This window comes from Protopterus annectens, chromosome 7.part1, assembly GCF_019279795.1.
Source record: "Protopterus annectens isolate FY-2018-M chromosome 7.part1, PAN1.0, whole genome shotgun sequence".
NCBI lineage: Eukaryota > Metazoa > Chordata > Ceratodontiformes > Protopteridae > Protopterus > Protopterus annectens.
In genome coordinates this window covers 65,855,962-65,869,632 of record NC_056740.1, presented here as the reverse complement: position 1 = coordinate 65,869,632, position 13,671 = coordinate 65,855,962, and the positions used below count along the sequence as shown (strand labels likewise).

General features: G+C 40.9%; 1 protein-coding gene across 7 annotated transcripts in view; it reads right to left on the bottom strand.

Annotated features, from left to right (window-relative positions):
* The window catches only part of APBA2 (amyloid beta precursor protein binding family A member 2), a 2,738,723-nt gene that overhangs the window by 19,963 nt on the left and 2,705,089 nt on the right, over positions 1-13,671 (bottom strand). The gene's annotated exons all lie outside the window — the stretch shown is intronic.

Sequence of the window (13,671 nt, the reverse complement as noted above, 5' to 3'; positions counted from 1 at the left end):
GCAAATATCTGAAGGAATTTACACCAAAATAAGTGAAAGATCACTTCTTCTGCAGCTCTGTCTAATAAAACAACAGCTAATCCCAAAAAATATGCTCACTGTTGCAGATAGTACTGAAATTTCAGATACAGTCACATCTGTTCACACCTGTGACTATGCCCTTAATTCAGAAAAGGGAAGAAAAAAGTTAATCTTTGTCAGATATAAGTGAAGAAGTGCTGAATTGTTGATTCAATTGTTGTTGATCAATTCCTAGAAAGTAATATAATGCACCAAATTTGATTATATGGAATGGAACAAAAGCCGCTGCAACAGGTAGTAATATAAGCCACAGAGGGAATGAAGGAGAAAGCTGTAACCATACTGAAAAAAAGTTAGCCGGCAGCAGGACTAGATGATTTCTTATCAGTTTTACAACTGGGAGGAGTTATCTCTCGCTGGTGCTTACAAAAATATGTAACAGAATCTTAAAAGACAGAGGAAGATTACCACCCAGCACACCTCCCACAAATCAATGGTACAGGTTACTCTTTCTGTAGTAATTAAAATAAAGGGTCCCTCTAGGTGTTGAGAACTATAGGATCATATATTTAATTAATCTTGATCTGAATATTTTAGCAAAAATCTTAACTATGCATTTGGATTCTCCTCTCCCAAATGTTGACCAAATGGGAGTGAAAGGGCTTTTTAAAAATAAGACGGGTCACAGACAATAGTGGTTTCTGATCTATATCACAAATAATAATGAGAGAAGTATCACTAATGCTGGTGTCACTTTGTATGATGTAAGAAAGGCATTTGACAAAACAGAATGGAAATTCACATTCAAAAAACTCCAGATTTACTCCGTAGCATATCACCTACTCCGAGGTGATCTCTGCCTAACATATAAAGCTATGTCAAACCCAGAGCTGTTGGACATGCTACATCTAAAGAAATCCCAATCCCTCCGAGCTACACGCTCTAGGGACCTAAACCTTGTCACCACAATAAACAGGACACACTGGAGGGATAGATTCCTATCCCAGAGACTTCCTATACTCTGGAACAAGCCACCCATCTATGTCAAGCAAAGTTCTTCATAAGCACTCTTCCAGAAAAATTTTGATGAGTGGATGGGAAATAGGAAATACACCCTGGGGATCACTTCTGTGTCTCTGCTGGACAGTGGCACAGGAAAATAACTTTCTTGGGTGGCATAAGCTATGGAACCTTGCTGACTAGGCTTATGTAGGCCCTTGGGCCGATAGCCTAGTACCTACCTATGAACCTATGAACCTATATGATGTATAAAAGATGGTTTAGAATCAATTGATTTGTCTGGCTCAAGGCATTATATAGCAGCCTCACTTACTTTGACAACGACTCACAATAGTATCCACTTTCTGTGGGACTTGTTACCATGCTAATAAGAGAATTAGCAAGAGAGATTAGGCATATTTTAAATAAAACAGAACAATAATGAAAGGCGAAAGGACATTTTTTTATTTGCAGATGAGTGCATGTCATCAGGAAAAAATGGTACCCTAGAAGAAGTACCCCTAGAAGATGCTGTAATCCAGTTCAACAACACTTTCCTAAAAATCCTAAATGCCCATGCCGCACTTCGTACCACAAAACTCAAAATGAATACTGCCCCCTGGATCACCAAAGAGACTAAAAATAAGATTTCTCAAAGGAATAGAGCGTGGCATCACTGGAGAGCCACAAAAACTACAGCAACTAGACAACAATTCCAAAAACTTAGAAATGAAACAAAAAAAAACTATTCTCCAGGATAAAAAGAATTATTTCTACATCTGCAAAACAGGCACCAAAACAACCCCAAAAAATTCTGGACAGGAATAAACAAACTACTTCACCCTGGCAAAACCCTCCATCCCATCGCCAACCTCCACAGGCGAAATCACCGACATACCTGTGTCATTCAATAAATACTTCATAGAAGCCATCTCTAAACTAGTTCAACAACAACCCACTACTACTACTACCAATATCCCAAAACTTGCAGTCAGTCCCCAAACTACCTTCCAATTCCAACCCATCCCTACCAATTATGTCAAACATTTACTATCTAAACTTAAGCCTACTAACCTAGCAGCGGATGGCATCCCAGCAGAATACCTCCAGTTGGCTGCTAATGAACTTGCCTACCCAATTTCTATTCTACTTAACAGATCTATATCAGAAAGCATCATCCCACCTATCTGGAAAACCTCCTACATCATCCCTTTACATAAAGGTAGAACATCCACTGACCTCACCAACTATCATCCTATTGCCATCCTGTCCCCACTAGCAAAAATTCTTGAAAAATGTATACATTACCAGCTTATGCCATACCTACTTAATAACCACCTTCTCTCTCCTATCCAGCATGGATTCCGCCCTGCCCACAGTACAAACACAGCCCTTAGTTCCTTTACAAACCTCATCAACCAAAACAGGCATTTAGGTAAACTAATATCTGCCATATTCTTGGACCTGTCAAAAGCTTTCGATATGGTCAACCATCCCAAACTACTCCACTCCCTTACTAATCTTGGCCTTAGTGATCACGCACTAGCCTTGTTCCAGAACTATCTACATGGTAGACAACAAGTAGTTCGATGGGACAACAACCTATCCTCACTGCTGCCAATTACCACAGGAGTCCCACAAGGTTCCATTCTGGGACTCCTTCTATTCTCCTTCATTAATGATCTCCACTGCATATTCCAAGTTGCAACTGTTATACAATATGCTGACGACTCAACATTAGTCTGCTCAGCCAATGACCCACACAAACTCCTTTCTATTACCCAAAAAGCCTTCCAAATTACAGAAACCTGGTTTCTTAACAAAAACTTATTACTTAATCCAAAAAAGACCAAACTATTGCTATTTAAACCAAACAAATCCACCTCAATGCCCAACACATTCAATATTGTGTCCAGAGATAGGACTATCATCTCTCCAGACACTCGTACTAAACTGCTAGGAGTGACTATTGACAACAACCTCAAGTTTGATCTACATATAAATCAAACTATTAAAAACATTCACAAAAAACTGGGCAGTCTTTATAAAAACAAACCATTTCTAACCCAACCTGCTAGAATAACCATAGCTCAAACTCATCTCCCCTCCACACTATTCTCCACCACTTCCATCGTCACCAACCTACCCAAAACTAAAATGGCCAAGCTTAACATCTGCTACAATCAAGTTGCCCAATTTGCTACTGGTGTCCCCTACCATGCCCAACACTGTCATTCTCTAAATCAACTTAACTGGCTTGAATTCCTAAATCTCCTCTCATTCCATCAGCTTTCTTTCAGCCAGAAACTCCTACTACTTCCTAAAAAAAAAACAGCACTATCTAATCTACTTAAACTACAAACTAATACCAGACAACTTCTCTCTAGTGATAAAAGACTAATCAAGGTGACCAAAAGCAATAACATAGCAGGTGACTCCCTCTTCCCTAACTAGATCGGTAAAATTTGGAACTCATTACCTTCTGCTACTACCTCAGCCAGCTCAATGGTTACATTAAAACTCGCATGGCTATGCCCTTGCTACCCACCAGGTTGACCCATATCATACACACCCTCTGACCCACTCTCGTGCCCTTGCTACCCACCAGGTTGACCCATATCATACACACCCTCTGACCCACTCTCGTGCTCCCTTTCACTTCTTTCCCTTCAAGAAGAATCGTGACTCCTCCTTATAGTGCCTCACCTGTGAACACCTGCACCAACAGTCAGCAAATATACACATTCCTACTTTAAACCCAACCACATCTCACAAAACTAACCCTAACATCCACTATCAACCCCCTTTTACTTACATTTGTCTCAATCAATGTTATTACGGGAAACCAGTACATTCTAAGTACTACTTTACTCTAACTTTAAACTATGGAATTTTGTTAAGTCGTGCGACTACCAATGAATTTTGTACTTTGTAACTTTAAAACTATGGAATCTTGTTAAATCATGTGTTTTCCCATGAATACTTGCTTGATATGTAGAAAGCTCATACTTGTTTATTATTAATCTGGGGAGCTTTTCTCCCTGGGCCTTCAGTGAAAATGAGCATGTATCCAGTCGGACTCGACCGGTCAACAAATGTAAAATAAATAAATAATAAATAAATGAATAAAAATAAATGCTGATGCCATCTTACAGGATAAAATATTGATGATATCCTACCACTGGTTTGAAAACTATTCAGACAATTTGGACTTCCACCTGGGCTACAGGTGAGTGGGTTTGATACAGTCCTAGTTAGGCTGGAGGAAGGAAAATATTCAGGAATATGTGGGCATAATACAGAGGAAGTATACTCAAAGCATTCAGTAGTACAGCTATAGCATATGCAAGATTCAACCATTTTGAAAACCTGAAGTGACTTAAAAGAACTATAAAACTCCCTACCTTATGATGAGCAATATAACACTTACTTGGAATAATAACAGATTATAGCAGTCATAGCCTTCCGTGTGCGACATACCTGTTAAGAAGTATTTCCATATCAACAAATTATAGTAGATTACTAGAAATCCAGAACATGCTAGCGCCGTCAGATTTATCTAACAGAAACATTGGTCGAATCAGAGCCTATGTACGTACCTACAAATATTGGAGGCTGGGTTTTGCCTCATATTCTAACATATGCCTGGGCCTTTGACAACATAATACATACATTACTGTGAGGATAAATAAATGACTTGAAATACGATACCCTCAAAGATAATTCCTCTGTCAGCAACAGAAACAGCATGGATGAAAGAGTGACAGGATGAGTTGATGAGAATGTAGGACTTTTATAGGGTGTTGGGTTGCAATCCTTTGATTTGGGATCACCCATTAACTAAGTTACATATCAACAACACCTTCAGTAAAGACAAAGGTATCATTCAGTGACAGGATACTGAGAATATCAAGATTGGGAGAAACAGATTTCTTATATGATGTTTCCATTTGAAATACTGAGAGACAAAGTACAGTTGTGTACACTTACCATAAATGTAGATGTTCGAGTGTCTTCACTGTTGCAGTCATCACTGTAGGGTTCTTCCTGCCAGCAGGCAGCCCTCGGTCGGCCAGAATCCCAAAGTCTGGGTCTGGCGTCGGCTGTGTACTCACCCTCCCTGACGTAAGAGCACCAGGGGTACAAAGCTCCCAGCCGACGCCATGTTCTCCAGTTGTTCTTGCCCCAGATGTCAGGTGCCCAAAAATGAAGGCTAAAAGTAAAACAAAAATGTAACATACAACAAACCCCATACCCTGTAGCAAATACACCTCAGAAGAAGGGTGAAGTAGGAAAACACACCAATAAAAGTATAAGAGGGGACAAGATGGTGGGTAACCCAGACTGCAACAGTGAAGACACTCGAACATCTACATTTATGTTAAGTATACACAACTGTACTATGTTCATCATGTTTCACTGTTGCAGTCATCACTGTAGGGTTGAATCCCAAAGCTGAGATAAAGGGTGGTGGTTATTGAGTAGAAGGGGTGGCTAGAAGGCCTTGCAAGACTGCAGAGGCAAAGCCTGCCCTAGACTTAGAATATAGAGGGAGATTATAGTGCTTAGAGAAAGTATGCACTGAACTTCAAGTTGCAGCTTCCAAAATATCTTTGGTAGGCACCCCCCCCTGAGAAAGGCAGCTGAAGTAGCAGCAGCTCTGGTAGAGTGAGTCCTAATTTTTCCTGGGATTTGCTTTCCATGATGAGAGTAACAAAATCTGATTCCATGAACAATCCATTTAATAATGGTCTGTTTTGAAATAGCTTTGCCTTGGGAATTTGCTGCATAAGAAACAAACAGTTGTTCTGTTTTCCTGATATCCTTGGTTCTGTCCAGGTAAAAGCGAAGCTGCCTGTGCATGTCCAAAGAATGCCAGATCCTCTCCCCCTTATTTTGTGGATTAGGGAAAAAAGTTGCCAAGTGAATAGTTTGGTTTAAAGCCACTCTAGAAACCACTTTAGGCAAGAAAGTAGGGTTAGTCCTCAAAGAAACCCTGTCTTGATGAAAAATAATGTAAGTTTCCACAGCCATGAGCACTTGTAACTCCGAGACTCTCCTTGCTGAAGTTAAAGCCAGTTGGATAATAGTCTTCCATGATAAATACTTTATATCAGATGTGGCAGCAGGCTCAAATGGAGGCAGAGTAAGTTTTTCCAGGACATAATTGAGATCCCAGGCAGGAATGGGTGGTGTCCTAGGGGGCCTTAAATTCTTTGCTCCTCTGAGATATTGTTTCAGAAGTGGATGTGAAAAAATTGGAGGTTCTGTATTATAATGTGCAGAGATAGCTGAGGCATGTATTTTTATGGAGGAAAAAAGATAAACCCTTATGCAACATATCTGTAAGGTAATGTAGAATCAATGGAATATTTGGAATGTGAGGATCTGATTCCTGAGCATGCATCCAGGTGCAAAATCTCTTAAATGTACCTTTATAAGATTTCCTAGTGCTAGGCCATCTAGCTTCTAAGATAACATCCATGACCTGTTTGGAAAGGGTAGGATTAATCATAGGTCCTGAATACACCAGGCTGCCAGGCTGAGAATTTTGATATGAGAGTGCAGGCCTTGGCCCTGATGTTGAAACAAAAGATTTGGAATTTGAGGTAGAATCCAAGGAGGTTCCTGGGATAGATTTATCAGCGTTGAGTACCAAAATTGTTGAGGCCAATTCGGGGCTAGTAAGATCAGCTTTGGTTTGTCCTGTTTTATTTTTAATAACACCCTTGGTAGAAGAGGTAGTGGTGGAAAGACATACCCCGAGAGGTTCCTCCAACTGAATGAGAGAGCATCCACTTTCCATGCTAGCTTGTGATATGTCCTTGTGCAAAAAGTCTGTAACTGGTAGTTGTGGAGAGATGCAAATAGATCTATGTCCGGGTAGCCCCAGGTTTCTGTAATCATCTTGAATATTTGGGTGTCCAGTATCCACTCGTGTGGGTCTGACAGGTTCCTGCTCAGGCTGTCTGCCAGAGTGTTTTGTTTCCCTGGCAGGAATTGAGCTTGTAGGTCCACTTTGCAAGCTAGTGCTGTGTTCCATAGAGTCATGGCTAGTCTGCAAAGGGGGTAGGAGTGTGAAACCCCTTGCTTGTTTATGTACCATATAACTGTGGTGCTGTCTGTCCATATCAGTAGCTGCCCTGGCTGTAAAAGATCCCTGAAAGCCAAGAGGGCATTCTGCACAGCTAACATCTCTTTTAAATTTATATGTAGATGCTTCTGATCCTCTGTCCAAAAACCTTGCAGGCCTTTCCCCTGCAAGTGGGCTCCCCATGCATAATCCGAGGCATCCGTGGTTATCACTTGGTAGACTGGAGGTAGACTGAAGGCATTCCCTTTGTTTTGAAGACATGCCATGGCCCACCAATGGAATTCCTTTTGCAGGCAAGGCAAGACAGCAATCACTGTTTCCAGACTGTGACAATGCTGGGACCATACGCTTTTTAGGTACCATTGTATCTTCCTCATATGCAGTCTTGCATATGGTATGAGTAGGATGCAGGAAGCCATGTAACCCAAAGTCTGCAGGAATTTCCTTGCAGTTAGCTGAGACATTAACGCCAGGCTTTTGAAAGTTGAAGTCAGCTGTAGTTGTTTGTCTGATGTCAGAAATGCCATCTGGGTTGTTGTGTTTTAAGCCTGGGGATACCCGGACATAGATCTATTTGCATCTCCCAACAACTACCAGTTACAGACACAAGGACATATCACAAAGCAGGAAAGTTATCTGTTGAGTGGGTGTCAAATTTGACTTTTTTACGTTCACAGTAAATCCCAGGTACTTGAGTAGATTCTGAACAAATTCCAGGTGCTGGAGTAAAATGTCCTTGCTGTCTGCTTGAATAAGGCAGTCATCCAGATAAGGGTAAATTTGAATTCCCTTGAGTCTGCAGTAAGTTACTACTGGTGCCAGGCACTTGGTAAAGACCCTGGGCGCAGTAGACAAGCCAAAGGGCAGCGCAGAGAATTGGTAATGTTTCGGGCCTGCCTTGAACCTGAGGTATCTTCTGCACTCCTGTTTGATAGGGATGTGTAGGTAAGCCTCCTTTAAATCCAATGTCACCATCCATGCATTTTTGCTCAACATTGGCAGGAGCTGCTACAGAGTAAGCATCTTGAACTTTGGTATATCCAGGAAAGTATTTAAGACTGACAGATCCAGGATGGGTCTCCAAGTATTTTGCTTTCTGGGAACTAGAAAGAGTCTTGAATAAAAGCCTTGTTCCGTCTCTGAATTTGGAACCAGTTCTATGGCCCTCATAGCCATGAGGGACCTCACCTGTTTTAATGCCTCTACCCATTGAGTTTTTGGTAGGTCTGGCCATCCGTTTGGTTTTGGTAAGGTGTGAAAGTGGAATTTGTAACCTCTTAAAACTACATCCAGAACCCACTTGTCTTGGGTTATGTAAGTCCAATTTCGGTGAAAAAGAGAAAGTTTTCCTCCCAGAGGAGCTTCCAGGAGAAAGGTTCCTGGAGTCATGCAGGGGGAGTCATTGAGCCTGTTTCCTGTAAGGTTGAGAGCTATCTTCTCCACCCCTGGGGGTGGAAGCACTCCACTGTCTAGGTCTATAAGAGGTCTGTGCTTGGGCTCTCCCTCTGGGGTGCCTATATCTACCCCTCTGAGGCCTGTCCGAGCTGGGAAAGGACCAATTTTTAGCTGGCCAATTTCTGCTAAATCTAGGAGGCTGAACTTGTAAGAAATCCTTAACCGTTTGCATGGATTTTGCATTATCTTCCATTTTCTTTATAACCTCTTCAGCCTTAGACCCAAACAAAACATTATGTTGAACAGAAGCATCCAGTAACTTTGCTTTAACTTGATCAGGCAAATTTTGTTCCTTTAACCAAACATGCCTTCTAATGACCATGCCAGTGGCAGCCGCCCTGCAAGAGGCCTCCAAAGCATCAAAACTACAGTGTAAGGTATGTTTTCCCACCTGCTCAGTAGCATGCATCAAATCATGTAATTCCTTATTGTCTGCACATGCAGAAATGGTGCCCAGTTTTTGTTTCATAACAGACAAAAGGTATTGCTGATATTTCAACATATGAAATTGACAATTTAAAGCCCTAATAGATAAAGTAGCAGAAGTGTACACTTTTTTGCCCCATCTCTCCAAAGCTCTAGAATCCTTATCTGACGGAATAGGGTTCTTAGCAGTGGCGGCCTTAACACCCTTAGGACTGTGAGAAATGGTTTCTGGATCAGCAGTAGGATTTTTATAAAGAAACTGGTGGGAGTCAGGGACTCTGTAATATCTATCAGGCTTAGCAGGGGCCGGAGGAAAGGAGTCAGGAGTTAAATTAGACTCAGAAAAGACATCATCCACAATATCCAAAATAGGAGGAATAGCCAGGGGTCTGTGCTGGGAAAGAAGAAGGAAATCTCTAAGCCTTCTCTTTGATTCAGAGTACTCCTGCCCTTCCCAGTGAAAATGTTCCCTCATGTCATGTAAAGTTTCCCCAAAAGAATAATCCTCAGGAGGAGATTCTGAAGGAATGGATTCCTCAGCATCAGAATCCTCATAAGGAGGGAACGTATAATCCTGTTCATAGGAAGACACTGAAGAGATAGATGCCTGATCAGAGGATTCATAATCCAATTCTTGTCTTGGCCTTTTGTCAGGAGGGGGATGTGAATCCCTAATCATAGTTAGCAAGTCCTCCGCCATTTTAAGCATTTGTTTTTGAGATTTAGGTCCCGGATCAGAGGAGGCCTGGGCTTGAGTCTTTGTTTTATAATGAGTCTTTGCCTTTGTCTTTGCCTTTGCCTTTACCTGAAGTTGCGTAGGCCTGAAAACCCCCTCGGAAGCCGGTACCTGCACAGCAGCTCCAGACCCATCCGAGGGAGCATTATCCGAAGGTCCTACACCTGGAGTATTTTTAGGCCTAGTTGGCTCCTCGTGGAGTCCGTTTCGGCAAGCAGTTCTGTAATGGCCGATGACAGGGGCTGCGAAAGCACCTCACTGACGACGGCTGAACCAGCAGCTGGCTCCGATTGTAAATTGTCGTCTGATTTGGACCTCGGAGGCCTATCCTTATCCTTGCGCCTTTTATGAACTCCGGTAGTCGGAAGCGTGTCCGATGACATGTTATAATTAAATCGCCTCCCAAAGTAATGAAAGGCAAAATCGTATCTCCGTTTAATAGTGCATTGATTAAATCTAACACAAAACCGACAACTAGCTATGTCGTGGTCAGGGCCTAGACAAGGAATACAGTAAGAGTGAAAATTCTTATGAGGTAGCTGCTTCCCACATGAAATACAATTATTCACTTTTTCTGACATCGGTCTGGAGCAAGAAAAAAGTTTCCCCAACGGGGTACTTAGCTTTGAAAAGAAGAATGTCTTTGGTATGAAGCACCAAAAATAACAGGAGTCAGCCGACCAGCACTAGCGAACTGCTTCCACCGTGCGGCAAGAAAGACTGGAGAACATGGCGTCGGCTGGGAGCTTTGTACCCCTGGCACTCTGATGTCAGGGAGGGTGAGTACACAGCCAACGCCGGACCCAGACTTTGGGATTCTAGCCTACTGAGGGCTGCCTGCCGGCAGGAAGAACCCTACATGATGACTGCAACAGTGAAACACGATGAACATCTATAAAACTTGTAGTAAACAATGGTTTACCTGCTCTTCAACCATAGCTATACTAAAGCAGATTAATAAGAGATATCTTGATGTGGACAAGAATCCCAAATGGCTGAAATGCAGAGGTATCAGGAAGGGCAGAAGGGGGCTTTATCTATAGAGATCTTTGGGAAGGAATGGTCAATATCATAGTAAGAAATTTACAGAGCAGCTCTCTCACCAGTAAGGTTGAAAGAAATAAGGCAAGAGAAGACTGTTAGAATAAATAGGCTACGATTTGTAAGCAGCAGATGAGAATAATCCATTGTTGGTATCTGGCAACAGCTAAGCTTTTTCAGAATGAAAAAAAAAACAGAATGATAGATTTTTAAGATGAGGCTAAAATAGTGCAGGGCATGTGAATGTGTTTTGGGACTGTAAAACAGTAGATGGCTGCAGGCAGTGAGACTACGGAACAGTATTTTCGACATCTGTACACCTTATACATGGGAAGCTTGTTTTTTTTTTTTGTCTTATAAAAGGCTTCAGGGGGTGGGTTTGATATATTACTATAAATTAGAATGGTTCTGTTTAGTATTACAAATTCTGTTCTTGCTCTCAAAGGGGTTAGCATAAGTAGTTGTTTACATTAAATTCTATTATCTTTCAGAAAGACATAGTTTTACAATGCAAAAGATGTTTAACTTTTATAGCATACTCCAAAACAGTAACAGAGACAACATACTACCATAATGCTAAATGTTTTAGAAATATATTATTCTGCTCAGATACTATATTACTGTATAGAGTTATTGACTTTTTATTCTGTTTCTATTTCTTAATTGTGTATATTCTAATACAGATTTTCAGGCTCTGGAACAGACTCCCCATCCATGTAAAACAAAGCTCATTCTGTCCATATTTAAGAGTAACTTGGATCTGTGGATGGGAATCAGAAAACTTACTCCTGGACTGTCCCCTGTACTACACATGGACAAGGGCAGCAGCTAAATGCTTTATTCCATGCAAGGTTTCCTCAAAAATGATCTATGGTAAGGTCCCAGTTATTTTTACTAGAGACAATATATAATTATCAACCATGGGATGGGTAAGGCCAATGTAACACCAAATGGGACCAGGTTAATTCAAGTATCAAAAGGGAAACTGGCTAGGCTTAAAATGGCCAGCAAGGGCAGCTAGCCTAATACTTACCTATAAACCCCTGAACCTATGTTACATAGAGTTCTATCATATACAATATTATTTTAGTAATAAAAATATAATGTTCATTCTCCAAATGATACACATGCTACTGAAGGTCACAGAAATTTCTGATTGCGATAGAGAAGTCGGAGTTTCTGGCGGGTCTTTTTTATACTTTGTTGGATATGAGTATCAAATTTTAGTTCATCATCAATAATTGCTCCAAGTAGTTTGGTATTGGGTTCGGGTTTGATGATGTGTTATTAAGCGCGGTAATAGAGAAAGAGGGTTTGTGCTGGGGAGCATAAGTTATGGAACAACAATGTGTGACTCTCGGCACTTTAAAGAAATTGACAGAAACAGAGTAATAGGGTTATGTCTGTCAAGTTTTAAGAAGATCAGTAATTCATAAGCTTTATGTTCATACCCATCAGCATGTAAACCTATGAAGTGAAACTACATTTCCTAACAAAATTCCCAACTTCTTGTACTGAGAAAAATACTTCAGGGGCATAAATTCAAACCAATGTGGTTTAAATAACAAGCAATTTATTTTTCAGCTGATCTAAAAAGAGTATACTTGATGTATGGCTCCAGCCATCCATTCCACCAGTCAACATTCAACATATTTTAAAAGAAGTTTCCATACCCAGGGACAGACATCTACCATAGCAATGCATGTCATGACACCATACATTGCTTTTGTAAGCCTGTTTAATTTGTTACCTTTCAGTTCAACCCATGGCTATTATCAAATAAGCTCCTACAGACCAAGAAAAAAAAAAAACAGATATTTGACACTCCCACTTTTAGATTCATAGATTCATAGATTAGTACTAAGCTATCTGCCCTTGTGAGCCATTTTAAGCTTAGCCAATTATCCATTGTGAGACTCAAACCCTGCACCTTGTGCTTGTAAGGCAAACACCTTAACCATTAGGCCACCCATATAGTAGTATGTACTTGTCTGACCTTCAAGGAATTTCAATAGCAATTCTGGCCAGGACTATCCATCTTCAAGAAAAAAATGGAAGGCAACTCTGACTATATGAGGTGATTCCTTTCCTAAATCAAATGGCACAATAAAAATGCTCTATTACACCTAATAAGTATCACTTCTAATTGGGTGGTGCAGTGGTGCAATGGTTAGCATTATCGCCTCACCGCAAGAAGTTTCTCTGGTTCGATTCTTGGCTGGGGTGCCTTCTGTGCAGAGTCTGTATGTCCCCCCTGCATTCACATGGGTATCCTCTGGCTGCTCTGGTTTCCTCACATATTTAAAAGACATGCGTCTGGTGCATTTCTCCCCAGGCCTCCACTGAAAATGGGCTCTGTCCTACTTGGACTTTCCCAGTAAACAAATGTTAAATAAATAAATCAAATAAAATAATGCATCCTATGGTTGAGATGAATCCCAGCCAGTAACCCACCCAGGGTGGAATAAGGTGAAAGAATATTCCAGAACACAGTGCAGAAGATTGAGTTCTAAAGAACAGTATAGTCAGAAACCATCTGACTCATAAAACCTCATTCAAGACAAAAATTTTGCAGAAGATGAGTGACACAGACCAAAGGTCTTGTCAACTAAATGTGTCAATGGACAGACTAAAGCAGACACTTGAGAAAAGTACTCCTAGTCAGTAGCAGGCTGGGAAAACAAGAAATGCTAGTGAGAAGTGTAACACTGCCAGCCCAGCTAGTTGGAATTTCGCAAATAATTCTGTCATTTGTGAATATTATTATGATTCAAATGCTTGTCTTACAAATGTAAGAACTATATGTTATGTGTATATTAAACTGTTGGTGCAGAAGTGTGTGCTGAACAGGGTTTGTACAGTATTGAGCTTCAGTGATGTGTCCACAGTGTACCCTACT